The following is a 22,395-nucleotide window of genomic DNA, read 5'->3' as shown; positions in this document are numbered from 1 at the left end:
TAGTTGGCACTACTCAACTAATGACTGAAACCAAGGAATCATCTTGATGTCTCTCTGTGCATCACCATCCATGTTCAGTCCTCATAGATTCTACCTCCTACAAAATCTATTGCTTTGTTGCCATCTCTACTGCCACCACTTGATTTCAAAGCACCATCATCTCTCGCCTGGACATTTGCAGGAGCTTCCTAACTGGTCTCCCTGGTTTCTTCTTGTCTTTTTACTTCCATTCCCACCACCATCCAGAGTGATCGATCTACCTACCTACCTTCTTTAAACCTGCCAAAGTGTTGTTGTTAGGTGCAAAAGTAGTACATGATTATTATTAAAATCAAAAGAATACAGGGAAGTAAAAGAAAAAGAGGAAATAATGAGTCGCCGTTCCCCTAAGGCAGAAGATGGCAAACTTTTTCTTAAAGGGCCAGATAGTAAATATTTTAGCACTTGCTGGCCAAGAGGCAAAAATCAAGGATATTATGTAGATACTTATAGAACCATTTAAAAAGGTAAAGACTATTCTTAAAATTTTCATTTTGTGTATATGGGTTCATACTGTGCCCATTATTCTGGATATTTTATGTGTCTTAGATGTCCTTGTTGCCAGATGGCTTTTCTGAAAGTTTGTAAACGGTCCCATTCCACTAGGAACGCATGGATGCCTGCTTGTTTTTCAGCGTACTCACCAGCACTGGGTGTAATTGACTCTTAAACGTTTGCCAAGCTGAGGATTAAAAATGATACTTCATTATGTTTTAATTTACATTTCCAACTGACTGCTGGGGATATCAGTGTCTTTTCACACAGTTACTGGGATTTGTGTTTCTTCTTCTGTTAATTGTCTATACACGTCTTCACCTGTTTTTCTGTTGGATTGTTTGTTGGTTTCTTGGAAATTTATACGAAAATCTTTATATTAGGGATTTAACTCTTTGCTTGCCATATACAATACAATTAGCCCCACTTCCCCCATCTGTTGTTCTTTTAATATTGTCTTGATATGCTCGACGGCACTGGGTTGATATGCTTTGGCTTGCAAAAATGGTTAATATTCATGTAATCAAAAATATCTATCTTTCCTTCTACATCTTCTTTGGTTTACTGGACTGCTTCCCCCCCTCCCCCAGTTCTCTCTACTCCAAAGTTATAAAATGTTTCTTAAATATTCCTATACTATTTTTATTGTTTTTTGTCCTATATCTAGATATTTAATGTACCTGAATTTATTTTTCCCATCATTTTAATGAACAATTTAAAACAATATAAATTACAGAGAAGTTGATAGAAATGTACAGAGAACAGCCATGTACCCACCACCTAGATTCTGAGATTAATATTGCATTATATTTGTTTTACCACATAATCAATTATCCATTCATCAATCCATCTTTTTTGTTGTTGTTGCTGTTGTTGCAATACCAGAGAGATGCTTACCTGTGTTTTATTGACTAAAGGCATCCAACTGTGTAGATCATAACAAATTACGGATAATATTGCAAAGAATGGGAATTTCAGAACACTTTAATTGTGCTCATGTGAAACCTGTACATAGACCCAGAAGCAGCCATTCAAACAGAGCAAGGGGATACTGCATAGTTTAAAATCAGGCAAAGTGTGCGTCAGGGTTGTATCCTTTCACCATACTTATTCAATCTCTATGCTGAGCAAACAATCTGAGAAGCTAGACTATATGAAGAAGAACATGGCATCAGGATTGGTGGAAGACTCATTAATAGCCTGCGATATACAGATGACACAACATTGCTTGCTGAAAGTGAAGAGGACTTGAAGCACTTGTTGATGAAGATCAAAGACCACAGCATTCAGTATGGATTACACCTCAACATAAAGAAAACAAAAATATGCACAACTGGACCAGTAAACAACATCATGATAAACTGAGAAAAGATTGAAGTCATCAAGGATTTTATTTTACAGTCAATGCTTATGGAAGTAGCAGTCAGGAAATCAAACACTGTATTGCATTGGGTAAATCTGTTGCAAAAGACAGTGTTGAAAAGCAAAGATGTCACCCTGGGGACTAAGGTGCGCTTGACCCAAGCCATGATATTTTCAATTGTCTCATATGCATGGAAAGCTGAACAATGAATAAGGAAAACCGAAGAAGAATTGATGCCTTTGCATTATGATGTTGGCAAAGAATATTGAATATACCATGGACTGCCAGAAGAACAAACAAATCTATCTTGGAAGAAGTACAGCCAGAGTGCTCCTTGGAGACAAGGATGGAGAGACTCTGTCTCACGTACTTTGGACATGTTATCAGGAGGGACCAGAGCCTGGAGAAGGATACTGTTATGGATTGAATTGTGTCCACCCAAAATGTATGTCAACTTGGCTAGGCCATGATTCCCAGTATTTTGTGATTATCCACCATTTGGTGATCCGATGTGCTTTTCCTATGTGTTGTAAATCCTACCTCTATGATGTTAACGAGGTAGGATTAACGGCGTTAATGTTAGTGAGGCAGGACTCAATCTACAAGATTAGGCTGTGTTTTAAATCAATCTCTTTTGAGATATAAAAGAGAGAAGGAAGCAGGGAGACACAGGGACCTCATACCAATAAGAAAGAAGCACCGGGAGCATAGTCTGTCCTTTGGAGCCAGGATCCCTGTGCTGAGAAGTTCTTCCACCAGGGAGAGATTGATGACAAGGACGTTCCCCCAGAGCCAACAGAGGGAGAAAGCCTTCCCCTGGAGCTGGTGCCCTGAATTCCGAATTCTAGCCTCTTAGGCTGTTAGAGAATAAATTTCTTTGTGTTAAAGCCATCTGCTTATGATATTTCTTTTATAGCAGCACTAGACAAATAAGACAGACACAATGTTTGCTAAGGTAGAGAATCAGTGAAAAAGTGGAAGACCCTTGAAGAGATGGATTGGCACAGTGGCTGCAACAAAGGGCTCAAAGAAAGCAACAGTTGTGAGGATGGTGCAGGGTTGGATAGGATAGTGTTTTGTTCTGTTATACATAGGATTGCTACGAGTCAGAACTGACTCAAAGACACCTAAGGACAGCAATAACATCCGTTTATCCATTCATCAGTCCATCTTATTTTGGGTTTTTTAATTTTTTTTTTATTCTTGTTGAAAATGTATACAGCAAAGCATACACCAAGTTGCCAACATCACCCCTAAACATTTCAACACGTATGCCTGTAGGGTCACTATGAATCGGAATCGACTCGGCTGCAATGGCTTTGGATTTTTTTGGTTTTGGTCATTAACTAAAGTTAAATATTCATTGGCAGTTCTTTTTTAAAGATAAAATTTGCATATAATAAAATGCACAAATTATGAGTGTACATTTACAGAGTTTTAACAAATACACACAACTGTGTAATCCAAACACCCATCAAAACGTAGAACATTGCCATCATACCAGAGCATTCCCTCATGTCCCTTCCCAGCAAATTCTCACCCATACGCCACATTCAGGGACTACCGCTGTTCTGTTTTGTTTTGTTTTTTCCAACCATACTTTCGTTTGCCTGTTCTGAAACCTCATATAAGTGGAATCATGCAGCATTTGCTCTTTTGTGTTTGACTACTTTCACTCAGCGTTATGTTGGTGAGATCCACGTTGTTGTGTACAGCAGTAATTTCTTCCTATTTATTGCTAAGTAGTACTCCATTGTTTGTTTATCCATTCTCTTGTTGATAGACACTGGGACCACTCTGGAATTCATTTTTGCATAGTATTGGGAAGTATCTTCTTACCCTGTTTAATTCCAGGTGTATAGTTTATTACGCCAGCACCACTTATTAAATACATTACTCATTTTTCACTGAACTACATGTCAACCTTGTAGTATGTTAAGTTCCTGCATACATCTGAATTCTGCTCCATGGGTCTATTTATTTATTTTTGTGCCCAACCATATGGTTCTTATTATAATAACTTTAGTGAAAGATTTACTATCTGAGTGAGGTAAGTTACCCCCCATTTTCTTCCTTAAAAAAAAAAAAAAAGCTTTCTTGGCTGTTCTCAAATCTTTTTTTTTCAAGTTTAATAAGTTTCAAAGTGTAGTCTTTTTCCAGTTCCAGCACACACACACACACACACACACACACATCTGGATTTTGGACGGAACTCTATCCCACCTGAGGAAGGACTAACATGACCCCAAATTACCTAAGTAGTGATGTGAGCCAAATACTCATTTTTCTATACCTTACATTAAAATTCTTTTTTTTAAATTAATTTTTATTAAGCTTCAAGTGAACATTTACATTCCAATCAGTCTGTCACATGTAAGTTTACATACATCTTACTTCCTTCTCCCACTTGCTCTCCCCTATTGAGTCAGCCCTTTCAGTCTCTCGTTTCGTGCCAATTTTGCCGTCTTCCCTCTCTCTCTATCTTCCCATCCCCCCTCCAGTCAAGAGTTGCCAACACACTTTCCAGTCTCCACCTGATTTAATTAGCTCACTCTTCATCAGCATCTCTCTCCCCCCCGCTGACCAGTCCTTTTCATGTCTGATGAGTTGTCTTCGGGGATGGTTCCTGTCCTGTGCCATCAGAAGGTCTGGGGAGCATTGCCGCCGGGATTCCTCTAGTCGCCGTCATAACATTAAGTATGGTCTTTTTATGAGAATATGGGGTCTGTATCCCATTGGTCTCCTGCTCCCTCAGGAGTTGTCTGTTGTGCTCCCTGACAGGGCAGACATCGATTGTGGCCGGGCACCAACTAGTTCTTCTGGTCTCAGGATAATGTAGGTCTCTGGTTCATGTGGCCCTTTCTGTCTCTTGGGTTCTTAGTTGTCGTGTGACCTTGGTGTTCTTCCTTTGCCTTTGCTCCAGGTGGGTTGAGACCAATTGATGTATCTTAGATGGCCGCTTGTTGGCATTTAGGACCCCAGACGCCACATTTCAAAGTGGGATGCAGAATGTTTTCATAATAGAATTATTTTGCCCATTGACTTAGAAGTCCCCTCAAACCATGTTCCCCAGACCCCAGCCCCTGCTCCGCTGACCTTTGAAGCATTCATTTTATCCCGGAAACCTCTTTGCTTTTAGTCCAGTCCAATTAGGCTGACCTTCCTTGTATTGAGTGTTGTCTTTCCCTTCACCCAAAGCAGTTCTTATCTACTAATTGATCAATAAAAAACCCTCTCCCTTCCTCCCTCCCTCCCCCCTTTGTAACCACAAAAGTATGTGTTCTTCTCAGTTTATACTATTTCTCAAGATCTTATAATAGTGGTCTTATACAATATTTGTCCTTTTGCCTCTGACTCATTTCGCTCAGCATAATGTCTTCCAGATTCCTCCATGTTATGAAATGTTTCAGAGATTCGTCACTGTTCTTTATCGATGCGTAGTATTCCATTGTGTGAATATACCACAATTTATTTACCCATTCGTCCGTTGATGGACATCTTGGTTGCTTCCAGCTTTTTGCTGTTGTAAACAGAGCTGCAATAAACATGGGTGTGCATATATCTGTTTGTGTGAAGGCTCTTGTATCTCTAGGGTATATTCCGAGGAGTGGGATTTCTGGGTTGTATGGTAGTTCTATTTCTAACTGTTTAAGATAACGCCAGATGGATTTCCAAAGTGGTTGTACCATTTTACAATCCCACCAGCAGTGTATGAGAGTTCCAATCTCTCTGCAGCCTCTCCAACATTTATTATTTTGTGTTTTTTGGATTAATGCCAGTCTAGTTGGTGTGAGATGGAATCTCATCGTAGTTTTAATTTGCATTTCTCTAATGGCTAATGATTGGGAGCATTTTCTCATGTATCTCTTGGCTGCCTGAATATCTTCTTTAGTGAAATGTGTGTCCATATCCTTTGCCCACTTCTTGATTAGGTTGTTTGTCTTTTTGTGGTTGAGTTTTGACAGAATCATGTAGATTTTAGAGATCAGGCGCTGGTCTGAGATGTCATAGCTGAATATTCTTTCCCAGTCTGTAGGTGGTCTTTTTACTCTTTTGGTGAAGTCTTTAGATGAGCATAGGTGTTTGATTTTTAGGAGCTCCCAGTTATCTGGTTTCTCTTCATCATTTTTGGTAATGTTTTGTATTCTGTTTATGCCCTGTATTAGGGCTCCTAGGGTTGTCCCTATTTTTTCTTCCATGATCTTTATCGTTTTAGTCTTTATGTTTAGGTCTTTGATCCACTTGGAGTTAGTTTTTGTGCATGGTGTGAGGTATGGGTCCTGTTTCATTCTTTTGCAAATGGATATCCAGTTATGCCAGCACCATTTGTTAAAAAGACTATCATTTCCCCAGTTGACTGACACTGGTCCTTTGTCAAATATCAGCTGCTCATACACGGATGGATTTATATCTGGGTTCTCAATTCTGTTCCATTGGTCTATGTGCCTGTTGTTGTACCAGTACCAGGCTGTTTTGACTACTGTGGCTGTATAATAGGTCCTGAAATCAGGTAGAGTGAGGCCTCCCACTTTCTTCTTCTTTTTCAGTAATGCTTTGCTTATCCGAGGGTTCTTTCCCTTCCATATGAAATTGGTGATTTGTTTCTCTATCCCCTTAAAATATGACATTGGAATTTGGATCGGAAGTGCGTTATATGTATAGATGGCTTTTGGTTGAATAGACATTTTTACTATGTTAAGTCTTCCTATCCATGAGCAGGGTATGTTTTTCCACTTAAGTATGTCCTTTTGAATTTCTTGTAGCAGAGCTTTGTAGTTTTCTTTGTATAGGTCTTTTACATCCTTGGTAAGATTTATTCCTAAGTATCTTTTCTTCTTGGGGGCTACTGTGAATGGTATTGATTTGGTGATTTCCTCTTCGGTGTTCTTTTTGTTGATGTAGAGGAATCCAAGTGATTTTTGTATGTTTATTTTATAACCTGAGACTCTGCCAAACTCTTCTATTAGTTTCAGTAGTTTTCTGGAGGATTCCTTAGGGTTTTCCATGTATACGATCATGTCATCTGCAAATAGTGATAGCTTTACTTCCTCCTTGCCAATCTGGATACCTTTATTTCTTTGTCTAGCCTAATTGCCCTGGCTAGGACTTCAAGTACGATGTTGAATAAGAGCGGTGATAAAGGGCATCCTTGTCTGGTTCCCGTTCTCAAGGGAAATGCTTTCAGGTTCTCTCCATTTAGAGTGATATTGGCTGTTGGCTTTGCATAGATGCCCTTTATTATGTTGAGGAATTTTCCTTCAATTCCTATTTTGGTGAGAGTTTTTATCATAAATGGGTGTTGAACTTTGTCAAATGCCTTTTCTGCATCTATTGATAAGATCATGTGGTTTTTATCTTTTGTTTTATTTATGTGATGGATTACATTAATGGTTTTTCTGATATTAAACCAGCGTTGCATACCTGGTATAAATCCCACTTGATCAGGGTGAATTATTTTATTGATGTGTTGTTGGATTCTATTGGCTAGAATTTTGTTGAGGATTTTTGCATCTATGTTCATGAGGGATATAGGTCTATAATTTTCTTTTTTTATAATGTCTTTACCTGGTTTTGGTATCAGGGAGATGGTAGCTTCATAGAATGAGTTGGGTAGTATTCCATGTTTTTCTATGCTTTGAAATACCTTCAGTAGTAGTGGTGTTAAGTCTTCTCTGAAAGTTTGGTAGAACTCTGCAGTGAAGCCATCTGGGCCAGGGCTTTTTTTTTGTTGGGAGTTTTTTGATTACCGTTTCAATCTCTTTTTTTGTTATGGGTCTATTTAGTTGTTCTACTTCTGAATGTGTTAGTTTAGGTAGGTAGTATTTTTCCAAGTATTTATCCATTTCTTCTAGGTTTTCAAATTTGTTAGAGTACAATTTTTCATAGTAATCAGAAATGATTCTTTTAATTTCATTTGGCTCTGTTGTGATGTGGTCCTTCTCGTTTCTTATTCGGGTTATTTGTTTCCTTTCCTGTTTTTCCTTAGTCAGTCTAGCCAATGGTTTATCAATTTTGTTAATTTTTTCAAAGAACCAACTTTTGGCTTTGTTAATTCTTTCAATTGTTTTTCTGTTCTCTAATTCATTTAGTTCAGCTCTAATTTTTATTATTTGTTTTCTTCTGGTGCCTGATGGGTTCTTTTGTTGCTCACTTTCTATTTGTTCAAGTTGTAGGGACAGTTCTCTGATTTTGGCTCTTTCTTCTTTTTGTATGTGTGCATTTATCGATACAAATTGGCCTCTGAGCACTGCTTTTGCTGTGTCCCAGAGGTTTTGATAGGTATTTTCATTCTCGTTGCTTTCTAAGAATTTCCTTATTCTCTCCTTGATGTCTTCTATAACCCAGTCTTTTTTCAGGAGGGTATTGTTCATTTTCCAAGTATTTGATTTCTTTTCCCTAGTTTTTCTGTTATTGATTTCTAGTTTCATTGCCTTGTGGTCTGAGAAGATGCTTTGTAATATTTCGATGTTTTGGACTCTGCAAAGGTTTGTTTTATGACCTAATATGTGGTCTATCCTAGAGAATGTTCCATGTGCACTAGAAAAAAAAGTATATTTTGCAGCAGTTGGGTGGAGAGTTCTGTATAAGTCCATGAGGTCAAGTTGGTTGATTGTTGTAAGTAGGTCTTCCGTGTCTCTATTGAGCTTCTTACTGGATGTCCTGTCCTTCTCTGAAAGTGGTGTGTTGAAGTCTCCTACTATAAATGTGGAGGTGTCTATCTCACTTTTCAATTCTGTTAAAATTTGATTTATGTATCTTGCAGCCCTGTCCTTGGGTGCATAAATATTTAATATGGTTATGTCTTCCTGATCAATTGTCCCTTTTATCATTATATAGTGTCCTTCTTTATCCTTTGTGGTGGATTTAAGTCTAAAGTCTATTTTGTCAGAAATTAATATTGCTACTCCTCTTCTTTTTTGCTTATTGTTTGCTTGATACATTTTTTTTCCATCCTTTGAGTTTTAGTTTGTTTGTGTCTCTAAGTCTAAGGTGTGTCTCTTGTAGGCAGCATATGGATGGATCGTGTTTCTTTATCCAGTCCGTGACTCTCTGTCTCTTTATTGGTGCATTTAGTCCATTTACATTCAGCGTAATTATAGATAAATAAGTTTTTAGTGCTGTCATTTTGATGCCTTTTCATGTGTGTTATTGGCCATTTCATTTTTCCACATACTTTTTTGTGCTGAGACGTTTTTCTTAGTAGATTGTGAGATCCTCATTTTCATAATGTTTAGCTTTATGTTAGTTGAGTCGTTACGTTTTTCTTGGCTTTTTTCTTGAGTTATGGAATTGATATTCCTTTTTGTGGTTACCTTATTATTTACCCCTATTTTTCTAAGTGAAAACCTAACTTGTATCGTTCTATATGGCCTTGTATCACTCTCCATCTGGCAGTTCAATGCCTCCTGTATTTAGTCCCTCTTTTTGATTATTGTGATCGTTTATCTATTGATTTCCATGATTCCCTGTTATGTATATTATTTTGTTTATTTATTTATTTTTTAGAATTAATCTTAATTTGTTTGTTTTTGTGCTTTCCCTATTTGAGTTGCGTTGATATCAGGACGTTCTGTTTTGTGACCTTGTATTGTGCTGGTACCTGATATTATTGGTCATCCGGCCAAACAATCTCCTTTAGCATTTCTTGCAGTCTTGGTTTAGTTTTTGCAAATTCTCTAAACTTGTGTTTATCTGTAAATATCTTAATTTCGCCTTCATATTTCAGAGAGAGTTTTGCTGGATATATGATCCTTGGTTGGCAGTTTTTCTCGTTCAGTGCTCTGTATACGTCGTCCCATTCCCTTCTTGCCTGCATGGTTTCTGCTGAGTAGTCTGAACTTATTTTTATTGATTCTCCCTTGAAGGAAACCTTTCTTTTCTCCCTGGCTGCTTTGAAAATTTTCTGTTTGTCTTTGGTTTTGGCAAGTTTCATGATAATATGTCTTGGTGTTTTTCTTTTTGGATCAATCTTAAATGGGGTTCGATGAGCATCTTGGATAGATATCCTTTCATTTTTCATGATGTCAGGGAAGTTTTGTGTCAGGAGTTCTTCAACTATTTTCTCTGTGTTTTCTGTCCCCCCTCCCTGTTCTGGAACTCCAATCACTCGCAAGTTATCCTTCTTGATAGAGTCCCACGTGATTCTTAGGGTTTCTTCATTTTTTTTTAATTCTTTTATCTGATTTTTTTCCAGCTATGTTGGTGTTGATTTCCTAGTCCTCCAGATGTCCCAGTCTGCATTCTAATTGCTCGAGTCTGCTCCTCTGACTTCCTATTGCGTTGTCTAATTCTGTAATTTTATTGTTAATCTTTTGGATTTCTACATGCTGTCTCTCTATGGATTCTTGCAACTTATTAATGTTTCCACTATGTTCTTGAATAATCTTTTTGAGTTCTTCAACAGTTTTATCAGTGTGTTCCTTGGCTTTTTCTGCAGTCAGCCTAATTTCATTTGTGATGTCTTTAAGCATTCTGTAAATTAGTTTTTTATATTTTGTATCTGATAATTCCAGGATTGTATCTTCATTTGGGAAAGATTTTGATTCTTTTGTTTGGGGGGTTGTAGAAGCTGTCATGGTCTGTTTCTTTATGTGGTTTGATATGGACTGCTGTCTCTGAGCCATCACTGGGAAACTAGTTTTTCCAGGTAATCAGCTAAAAAAAAATGCAGTCAGATCCCTATCTGAATTCTCCCTCTGGCTCAGGGTATTTGGATGTTAATGGAGCCGCCTGGGGAGGGTGGGGGAGGGATCAGAGAGCTAGGAGTGTAGCACCTCAGAATATAGAGCTGATCTCCGCGTTCACGCTGCGCCCGCGCCCACCCAAATCCCAGCGGGACGGCTCCCTGGCTGGGACGCTGCTCTCCCCGCTCCAAGACCAGTCACTGCCTCTCAGAGACTTCTCCCTCCGGCGCGCCGCTCCACTCGTGCGAGCTGGGTGGGAGTTGCCCACACGAACGGCTGGGCCCGCCCCCGGGGTCAATTCAGGGGAATATAACTGGGCCCCGCCCGCACCTGCCAAAATCCCAGTGGGACGGCTCCCCGGCTGGGACGCTGCTCTCCCCACTCCAAGATCAGTCACTGCCTCCCGGGGACTTCTCCCGCCGGCTGCGCCGCTACGCCGCCCGCGCCCAACCGGCTAGGCTCCCTCCCGGGATGAGTTCGGGGGCTAGGGCTGGGCCCCTTGTCTGTGCCATCTTCCCCCCTGGGCTCTGCCCCAAATCGGGCTCCGAAGGTCACCTGCCTAGTACGCTGGCACCTGGTTCTGAAAACGATCGCTGTCTGCCCGTATTTGTTCGTTCTCCGTCTCTAAGTCTGTGTTTGTTGCTTAGAGTTCGTAGATTGTTATGTATGTGATCGATTCACTTGTTTTTCCGAGTCTTTGTTGCAAGAGGGATCCGCGGTAGCGTCCACCTAGTCCGGCATCTTGGCCCCGCCTCACATTAAAATTCTTTTAGGTAAAAGAAACCCCACATTGTTTTTCTTGTATAAGTTAGATAATTTGTTGTGATTTCATAAATATTTCTTATAAATTATAAAGCTTATATATATATTTTTCACCTAAGAGCTTTCAGGATCCTTCACAGCCATATGTTCACCCCCTGCCACCATATTTACCTTAGTATTTCTTCATGATTTTCCTTTTTTTCAAAATAGTGAAAAATATTATGTTGATGATTAAACATGTTAAGTTTCTAAAAATACAAACAGTTCATTCACATAACAAATATTTATTGAGCATCTACCATGTGCTAATACTGGACTGCAAGCTGGGGACACGTCATGATCAAAAAGAGACATCATTACTGCTCTCACACAGCTCCCAGTTTGGTGAGGGAAGAGAGCATTAATCAAATAGATGCACGAATAAGTGCATAATTACCAGCTGAGATAAGGGCCACTGTGTTCTGTGTCATTACGAATGCAATTATTGTTGTGGGACAGCGTAGAATGGCCACACAGGGTTTCCAAGGAGTGGCTGGTGGATTCGAACTCCTGACCTTTTGGTTAGCAGCCAAGCTCTTAATCATTGCATCACCAGGGCTCAATGAATGAAATGATGAATAACAAAATGGCCTGTGTCTTGGGGAATTAAGGAGGGTTTCCTGAGGAGGAGATGGTGCTCCAGCATAGATTTGAGGGATAAGTCAACCAAATCAATAGAAAGGTTAGAACACTAGAGAAGAAGCACATACCAATGCCCTGTGGCAAGAGGGAGGGTGGAAGATTGGAGAATCTGAAAGGGGCCCTTGTGCTGGCATTTGGGGAAGGAAGGGGAAAGTGGCATGAGATAAGGCCAGCAGTTACATCATGTGGGGTCTCCTAGAACTCTTGGTGGACTTCACAGTCTTAGGGCAGTCTGTGTGTGTGTATGTGCATGTGTGAATGTGTCTAGAAGGTTATCACTGTTGTGTACCATAGAGTAGATTCTGACTCAAAGTGACCTTGTAGGACAGAGTAGAACTGCCCCATAGGGTTTCCTAGGCTGTAATTTTTACAGGATCAGATCATCAGGTCATTTTCACACAAAGCCTCTGGTGGGTTTGAACTGCCAATCTTTCAGTTAGTAGCAGAGCACTTAACCATTGCACCACCAGGGCTCCTTGTCTAGAATGCAATGGATTTGAGTTTTAGAATGATAACTTAGGCTTTTCTCTTTTCTTTCCCTTATGCTCTATTCTCTTCTCTGATCTCTCTCTCTTTTATTTTGATTTGGGTGAAGGTTTACAGAGAAAATTGGTTTCCCAGTCAATAGTTTATACACAAATTGTTCTGCAACATTGGTTGCAATCTTTTCAATGTGTCAGCACTCTCCCCATTACCACTCAGAGTTCCCCATTTCTATTTGTCCATTTTTTCTGACTCTTCCTGCCCTCTCATCTTTGCTTTTAGGCAGATGTTGCCCTTTTGGTCTCATATAGATGATTGTTCTAAGGAGCACTTTCTTCATGGGCGTTACTGTTTATTTTATAGGCCTGTTTATTACTTGGCTGAAAGGTGATCTCTGGGAATGGCTTCAGTTCCGAGTTAGAAGGGCGTTGTCTTAGACTAGGTTAAGCAAAACCAGTAAAACATATAAATATATATATACAGAGAGAGATTTATATCAAGGAAACAGCTCACACGATTGCAGAGGGTGGAACAGCCCAAGGCCGTGGATCAGGATACAAGCTTCTCCTGATTCACATAGCTGCAGGGGCTGGCGAACTCAAGATCAGCAGGTCGGAGAGCAGGGCTCTTACTCACACGCTGTGGAGGTTGATGGATCACAAGATCGGCAGGCATGACTGAAAGGCTTATCCTGATTCATGCAGCTGCAGGGGCTGGCAAACCGAAGATCAGCAGGTCAGAGAGCAGGACTCTTACTCACAGGTTGTGAAGACCTGTGAATCCCGATTTTGGCAGGTAAGCTTCTAGCTCAAGTCCCAAGAACTGGAGGTCAGAAGAACAAGAGGCAGCTGCAGGACCCAGAGAGGGCAAAAGCCAGAACATCCATTTATATTTGGATGCAGGCAACACACCCAAGGAAACTCCCTCTCAACTGATTGGCTACTCACAGCAGATCCCATCATGGGTGTGATCCCATATAAACACTGAAAATCATGGCCCAGCCAAGTTGACACACAATCTTAACCATCACAGTCCACCCATTGTCAGCTTGGCACCTGTACACATCTACCCAAACCACACATAATCTCTGAATAAAGACAATTAAAAAGTCATTCTTGCTTCTAATATGATACAACTGACACACATGCAACCGAAAACACTAACCCATTTATGTCTTATAAGTTAAGAAGACAAAATATTTGATACACACATAAAAAGCATAAATACTCATAAGAATTACAGTCCTTGTTTCTGCAGCGGTCCCATGGCCATAAAAGGTATTTAGAGCTACCTTCTCCCACCACCCATTCTATATTCCCTTTGCTCTCAACAAGCACCTCATGGTTCTTGGCCTGGTGGCGTGACCCAAACCTTTATTCCTGAAGGGTCTGCGCCATAGTAGTCATGTTGGAATTGGGTTGCTATAGTTTTCCGTTGACTTTAATCACAGGGTATGGTAGTACTAAGAGATGCCCTAAGGGATCTCCTGCATTCCAGACATACTCTTCTTTACCTCCGTTATGTCATATCAACGTGATTTCCTCTTGGTAATCAGGACCAATCACACCAGCCAATGTGGTAACTCCCTGCTTTGTCTGTTGATCCAGACACATAAAAAGCCCAAAGTGGCCAGGTGGCATTCTTAGTTTCCAGTTCAATGCAATCACAGATGTGTCTGCAGGTGGGAGCATTCCTCCCTTTGGAACTAAGACTCCTAGACATGCTGAGCATAAGGTAGTAGGGACAGGAAGCAGAAATCTTGCAAGTGGATCACTAGGGGTAATAGTGACTGGTGCCACCCCCATTTCCAATCCTGGCTATGGGAGAAACAGCACTGTATATTGGATGCTGGTTTAGAGCATATATGGCCTCCTGGAGAACATTGCCCCAACCCTGAAGGTATTGGCACCTAGCTGGTGCTGTAATTGTGTCTTTAGGAAGCCATTCCATCATTCTGTCAAGCCAGCTGCTTCAGAATGATGGGGAACATGGCAACACCAGTGAATTCCATGAGCATGGGCCCACTGCTGCACTTCATTTGCTGTGAAGTGAGTCCCATGATCAGAGGCAATGATGTGTGCGATACCATGAAGGTAGATAAGACATTCTCTAAGTCCATGGAAGGTAGTTTTGGCAAAAGCACTGCATGCAGGGAAGGCAAATCAATATCCAGAGTACGCGTATATTCCAGTAAGGACGAAACACTGCCCTTTCTGTGATGGAAGTGGTCCAGTGTAATCAACTTGCGACGAGGTTGCTAGCTGATCACCTCCAGGGATGGTGCCATATCAGGTACACCTTGTTGGTCTCTGCTGCAGGCAGATTGGGCACTCAGCAGTGGCTGTAGCCAAGTCACCCTTGCTGAGTGGAAGTCCATGTTGCTGGGCCCATGCATAACCCCCATCCCTGCCACCATGGCTACTTCGTTCATGAGCCCGTTGGGCAATGATGGGAGTATCTGGGGAAAGAGGACGACTGGTTTCCTATCCACTTGATTGTTAGAATCCGCCTCTGCTGAAGTCACTCTTTGATGAACATTCACATGAGACACAAATATCTTCACTTCTTTGGCCCATTCAGAGAGGTCTATCCACATACCTCTTCCCCATAAATCCTTGTCTCCAATTTTCTAATCATGTTCCTTCCAAGTCCCTGACCATCCACCCAAACCATTGGCCACAGCCCATAAATCGGTATACACTAGCACATCTGGCCATTTCTCCTTCCAAGGAGAGTGAACAACCAGGTGCACTGCTCAAAGTTGTGCCCGTTGGGAGGATTTCCCTTCACCACTGTCCTTCAGTGAGGTCCCAGAAAGGGGCTGTAGTGCTGCAGCTGTCCACTTTCAAATGGTGCCTGTGGATCGCCCAGAAGCATCTGTAACCAGGCAAGAGTTTTCCCTTCCTCAGTCAATTGATCATAAGGAACTCCCATGAGACCACAGGTGCAGACTGGGAGATGGAAGGTAATGTAACAATAGTGGAGACCAGGGGTATTTGTGTCATTTCCTCATATAACTTACTTGTGCCTTCAGGTCCTGCTCAGGCCTGATTTATACACCACTTCCATTTAATGATGGAGTGCTGCTGTGCATGTCCAACTTTATGACTCTGTGGGTCACACAATACTCATTTCATGATGGGCAGCTCAGGCCGCATGGTGACTTGGTGTCCTGTGGCTAAGCATTCAGTCTCTACTAAGGCCCAATAACAAGCCAAGAGCAGTTTCTCAAAAGGAGAGTAGTTACCTGCAGAAGGTGGCAGGGCTTTGCTCCAAAATCCCAAGGGTCTGTGCTGTGATTCACAAATAGGGACCTGCCAAAGACTCCAAACAGCATCTCTATCTGCCACGGACACGTCAGGCACCATTGAATCAGCTGGATTATATGGCCCAAGCGGCAGAGCAGCTTGCACAGCAGCCTGAACCTGTTGCAGAGCCTTCTTTTGTTCTGGGCCCCACTCAAAACTAGCAGCTTTTCAAGTCACTTGGTAAATAGGCCGGAGTGCCACACCCAAATGCGGACTATGTTGCCTCTAAAATCTAAAGAGGCCCCCTAGGCCTTGTGCCTCCATTTTAGTTGTGGGAGCAGCCAGATGCAATAACACTCCTTCACTGTAGAAGGAATATTTCGACATGCTCCAAACCACTGGACCCCTAGAAATTTCACTGAGGTCAAAAGCACCTGAATTTTTATGAGATTAATTTCCCATCCTCTAAGCTACAAATGTTTTACCACTAAGTCCACAGTCATGGACACTTCTTCCTTACTAGGTCCAATCAGCATAATGTCATCAATGTAATGGACCAGTGTGATGTCTTGTGGAAGGGAAAGGCAATCAAGTTCCCTGCAGACTAAATTATGACATAGAACAGGAGAGTTGATGTAGCCCTGAGGTAGTGAAAGTATATTGCTGTCCTTGCCAGCTGAAGGCAAACTGCATCTGGTGGTCCTTTGAAACATATATGGAGAAAAAGGCACTAGCCAGATCAGTAGCTGCACACCAGGTACCAGGAGGTGGATTAATTTGCTCAAGCAGTGAAACTACATCTGGAACAGCAGCTGCAATTGGAGTTACCACCTGGTTAAGTTTTCGATAACCCTTTGTCATTCTCCAAGATCCATCTGTTTTTTGCACAGGCCAAATAGGTGAGTTGAATGGGGATGTGGTGGGAATCACCACCCCTGCACCCTTCAAGTCCTTGATGGCGGCAGTAATCTCTGCAATGCTTCCAGGTATGCAATATTGCTTTTGGTTTACTATTTTCCTAGGTAGGAGCAGTTCTAGTGGCTTCCACTTGACTTTTACTGCCATAATAGCCCTTACACCATTTGTCAGAATTCCATTGTGGGGGTTCTGCCAGTTGCTGAGTATATCTGTTATAATTATGCATTCTGGAACTGGGGAGATCACTACAGGATGGGTTTGGGAACCCACTGGACCTACTGTGAGATGGACATGAGCCAAGACTCCATCAATAACCTGACCTCCATATGCCCCCACTCTGACTGGTGGGCCACAGTGATGTTTTGGGTTTCCTGGAATTAGTGTCAGATCAGAGCCAGTATCCAGGAATTCCTGAAAAGGTTGATTATTTCCTTTTCCCCAGTGAACAGTCGCCCTGGTAAAAGGCCGTAGATCCCTTTGGGGAAGCCTAGGATAAAGATTAACAGTATAAATTTTTGGAAGTGTATTAAAGTCCTTCCTCAAGGGAACCTGGCCACCCCTTCATTCAAGGAGTTGTGGGCCTTTAAACTTGCTTAAGTCTTGCTTTTGGCCTAAAATATGGCCTATAGTGGAGAATGACCCATCTGTGTTGGGGAAGAATGTGTGCTGTGCTGTTGTTGGGTGGAATGTTCTGTATATACATATGAAGTCAAGTTGCTTTATTGTGATATTTAGACCTTCTGTATCTTTGTTGGGTTTCTTTCTAGTTGTTCTGTCCTTCCTAGAAACTGGTGTGTTAAAGTCACCTACTCTTATAGTGAAGTTGTCTGTTTCTCTTTTGAATAGTCTGAGTTTGTTTTATGTATTTTGGAACTCTGCTGTTGGGTGCATAAATATATATTATGGTTATGACCTCTTGGTGGATTGACCCTTTAATTATTATATAGGGCCCTTTCTTGTCTCTTATGTTAAATTTTGCCTTAAAGTCTATATTATCAGAGATAAATATTGCCACTCCTCTCTTTTTTGCTTACTGTTTGCCTTATATATTCTTTTCTGTCCTTTGATTTTTAGCTTCTTTTTATATTTGTGTCTAAGGTCTGTCTCTTACAGGCAACATGTTGATGGGTCATGCTTTTTTAATCCATTCTGTTACTCTCTGTCTCTTGACTGGTGAATTTAATCTATTTACATTCATTGTGATTATTGATAGGTATGAATTTACTGCCGTCATTTTGTTGTACTTTTTTTGTGATGTTGACAGTTTTTTCTTCTGTTTACTTTTCTGTAATGAGTTCTTTTTGTTTATGGATTTTCTGTTCATTTCCTTCATTGTCATTGATTTGGTGTTTACTGAGTCTATGGTTTTCTTCTTTTTTATTTTGGTGAGTAGTCCTATTAACTTTTTTTGTGGTTACTCTGAAACTTACCTTTTTCATTCTAAGTTTAAAGCAGTCTGTTATATACTGACACCGCCTTGACTTCCTTTCCATATGGGAGCTCTGTAATTACACCATTTATTCCTCTTTTTTATTTTAACCTTGTCATCGTTTACAGATTGATGTCTCTGGTTCCCTGTTTTCAGTCTCATTGTGTTATTTAATTTTTGAGCATTCTTTGTCTTTTTTTTTTTTTTTTTTTTGTCTTGTTTGGTATCTGGGTGATGTCATTTGTGTTAATCTTAGGTTGTTGTATGATGTTGTTGGTTCTCTGTTCAAAGGACTCCCTTTAATATTTCTCATAAGGTTGTTCTGGTTTTTACAAGTTCCCTTAGTTTATTTTTATCTGGAAATATCTTAATTTCTCTATTGTGTTTGAGAGACACTTGTGCTGGATATATAATTATTGCTTGGCAATTTTTTTTTCTTTCAGCGTTTTATATATGCTATCCCATTGCCTTCTTGCCTACAGGGTTTCTGCTGAGAAACCAGAGCTTAGTATTATTAGTTCTCCTTTGTAGGTGACAGTTCATTTTTCCCAAGCTGCTCTCAGGATTCTCTCATTGTCTTTAGTTTCAGAAAGTTTGATTATAATATATTTCAGTGACTTTATTTTGGGATTTATCCTGTATGGAGTTCGCTGAGCTTCTTGGGTGTGTATCTTCTCATCTCTCACGGTATTAGTGAAGTTTTCTGCCAGCAAATCTTCAAAAATTGTCTCTGTACTTTTTTGTTTATTTGGTTTTGTTCTCTTCCTGTTCTAGATCTCCTGTCATGTGTAAATCATTCCTTTTGATAGCGTCCCATGTAACTCTTAGTATTTTTTCGTTTTTCTTTGTCCTTTTTTCTCAATGTTCCTCAAACAAATTAGTATCAATGGATTTGTCCTCGATTTGCTGGTTCTGTCTTCCATGGATCGATTCAACTCCTATATCCTTCCATTGAGCTATCTATTTCTGAAATTTTATTGCTAATCTCCTGAATTTCCAGTTGCTGTTTTTGTATGGTTTATAACTGCCTCTTTTGTTTTCATTCTATTCTTGTATTGTTTTCCTGGATTCATCTAGAGTTTTGTCTGTGTTTTCCTTCATCTTGTCTATGTTTTCCTTGATTCCTTTTTTGATCTCTTGGAGGATGCTGTATATAACTCTATTGAATTCCTTATAGGTAGTTCCATTACCATTTCTTCCTCAGGGACATTTTCTGACCCTTTATTTTAGTCATTTATTTAAGCCGTCTTGTCCTACTTCTTTATGTGAACTTCATATTGTCTCTTGTCTTTGAGGCATAAAGGTGTTATATATGTTTATTGATTGTATATATGTTTGCTTCATCTTGCTTTTTGTTTTGTTTTGATATATCCAGGTGGGTGGGGTGGGTGTGCTACTTTGGTCGCTAATCTGGCAGCAATGAGCACCCACCACCTGTTTCTGGGTGGGTGGGGCAGTAACTGGGATTGTGAGTGCTTGTCTGTATTCACTGGTCATACAGAGCAGGTCAGGGAGGGCTGTGTGAGCATTGGCTGTCATCTGTTGATCTGGTGGCACAGGAGCTGGCGATGGTACTCACCGAGTGGATGGGACAGTAGGTGTGGTGGGTATGGCATTCAAGCAGAGAATGTGGTTGTCACTGCTCACCAGGTCAGAGAGGATGGTGTTGAGGTGTTGAGCACATGCATGCATGTTCATGAGTTCATTGCCTCTTGTCAGTTCAGGTGGGGGGTAGGTGTTGGGCAGGCATGTGAGTGACTGCGTGGTCATCACCACTTGCCAGTTGTGGAGGAAGTGGGTTGTAGGGGTGGTCGGGTATGTTCACATAGTTGCTGCCACTCATCAGGTCAGGGACGGGGATGCAGGTGCCAAGAGGGTATGCACTTGGTAGTGCAGTCGCTGCTGCTAAACAGTTTGGGGAGTGTGAGTGGATGGTTGGAAGGTGTGTGCTTGGTCACGAAGTTGCCAGGTTGAGGATGGGGGCTTGGTGGGTGTTGAGCAGGCACACACTTGGTCGCATGGTCACCACCACTTGCCAGATCAAGGCGGAGTGGGTGGCAGGCCAGCGTGAGCAGTCAGTGTGCAGTCATGTGGATGTCACCTCTTGCCAGGTTGGGGGTGTGGGGTGTCTGGAAGCCACCTGTTCAACCATGCAGCCACTGCCACTCGCCAGGTCAGGAGGGCTGAGTGGCAGGCAGGTGAGCTCATGAGAGGACACTTTTTGGGTGAGGGTGGCAGATGAGGCTTGGTGAGGGGGTTGGGGGCTTGAATTATCATCTTTGGTTGGGTGGATTGGCTAGGGTATGGCACCTTCTACCACTTCTCATCAGGAGGGTGGGGAGGATGGGAGTGCACCCCTTTAGCTAGCGGACGTGGTTGCCCAGGCACTTCGCATCCACTACAGCCAGCAGTCAAGACCTGACCTCAACCAAGTGGGAGGAAGGGGGACCGCCTGGAGTCTGGTAGGATGGAAGACCTTCCACCAAGACTCTGCTGATCCACCACCTCATGCATGCCACCCACCCCAAAGGTCAGGGACTGCCACCCATGCATATACCTGACTCTGGATAGTGGCTCCTTCCCCCCTCTGTAGATGGCAGGATCCCTGGAATTCTCACCCTCTTTTCTGTGTTTCCCTCCTTAGATCTGGATCATGAACTGCTCATCTTGCTTCTCCTCTGGGCGTGTTTATACAAGTCCTCTGTCTCTTGTGGGAATGCTGTGCTCCTTATCTGGGGTCAATACTGGCTATGTTGCAAATGGCCATGTTGAGTTGGGACTGCTGGCAGAGTCCCTTTGCTCCTTGTCACTCCTCTTTCACTGCATTCATTTCACTTTTTCTTCCAGTCATTGTTAGAGTAATTCTTTGTCCTTCCTTTTTGATATTCAGGGTTCTAAGATTATTATTCACAACTGCTTGACTTGGTTTTTTAGGCTTTTGCTGTAGAAAGACAGTATGGTGCATCTCATTAAGCTGCCATCTTTGCTCCTCTCCCTTCCCTTCTCTTTTAAAAAAATTTTTTGGCTTTCTTTTCTGTTTTTCATTCACTCAAAAGCCATTTGGCCGGCCCTGTCAAGGTAGATGTCCTGAGCAAGTGAAGTGAGCCATAGTAGGGAATGGGCCCCCTACATGGTGAGAGAGCAAGTGGCCCAGCAGGCTCGGAAGATTAGCTATATACAGGGAGATTGAGGAATATGTCATGATCATTGGTATGTTTGAGTCCACTGAAGTAAATTCTATAAAATAACTGGCCCATGACCTTCAAACATGTCAAGTTCATGAAACTCATGGGTACTGAGAAACTTCAAGATTGAAGGAGATCGAGATTAGAGAGGTGAGTTATCTAGGTATGACATGGGATCCTTCACAGGCTATTTCTAGGACAATTGATAAAACTTGAAATAGAGTATCTTGGTGAAGAATGTACAGGTGTTCTTTGTAGTATTCTTGCAACTTTTATATAAAAAACAAAAAAACCAAACCCAGTGCTGTCGAGTCAGTTCTGACTCATAGCAACCCTATAGGACAGAGTAGAACTGCCCCATAAAGTTTCCAAGGAGCGCCTGGCAGATTCAAACTGCTGACCCTTTGGTTAGCAGCCGTAGCACTTAACCACTATGCCACCAGGGTTTCCACCTTTATATGGATTCAAAAAATATATATGTTTTTTAAAATTTACCCTGACTACAGTGTGGAGGATGAGTTGAAGGGGCAGTAGTAGAAGCAGGAAGAATAAGTCAGGAGGCTGGAGCATCAGGGTGGGATGCCCTGAAAAAAGCCCAAAGGGATCAGTAGAGTAATGCAGAAAGGACATGATAGCAGATGGCTCTTAAGGGCGAGGGCAACAGAGGTACAAGGATGATGCCCAACTATCTGGCTTTTGCCTCTGGTGATACCATTCTCCGAAAGTGGGGATGGTGGAAAAGAACTGTTTAGAAGAGTGGAAGGGTTGGGAATAGATGGTGGGTTTAGTTTATAACTGTGTTTCTCAGACTTTGGGGGGAGCGATTGTTATGGTTGTGTGTCAACTTGGTTGCGCCATGATTCTCAGTGGCTTGCCAGTTATACTATAGTTTGTCAGTTGTAAGATGATGTGATCACTTCCATGATGAGATTTGATATAATGTGATCACCTCCATGATGGGATCTGCTCTGAGTAGCCAATCAGTTGAAAAGGAGTTTCCTTGGGGGTGTGGCCTGCATCAAATATAAGTGGACTTTCTAAAAACGGTTCAGGGGCTTTTGCTCACTCTGGATCCTGCAGCTGGCTCCTCTTCATCTGACCTCCAGTT

At 41.5% G+C, this 22,395-nt stretch overlaps 1 protein-coding gene across 3 annotated transcripts in view; it reads left to right on the top strand.

Annotated features, from left to right (window-relative positions):
• The window catches only part of EPHB1 (EPH receptor B1), a 438,525-nt gene that overhangs the window by 353,430 nt on the left and 62,700 nt on the right, over positions 1 to 22,395 (top strand). The gene's annotated exons all lie outside the window — the stretch shown is intronic.

Source organism: Loxodonta africana, chromosome 26, assembly GCF_030014295.1.
Source record: "Loxodonta africana isolate mLoxAfr1 chromosome 26, mLoxAfr1.hap2, whole genome shotgun sequence".
NCBI lineage: Eukaryota > Metazoa > Chordata > Mammalia > Proboscidea > Elephantidae > Loxodonta > Loxodonta africana.
This window is presented reverse-complemented; position numbering and strand designations above follow the sequence as displayed.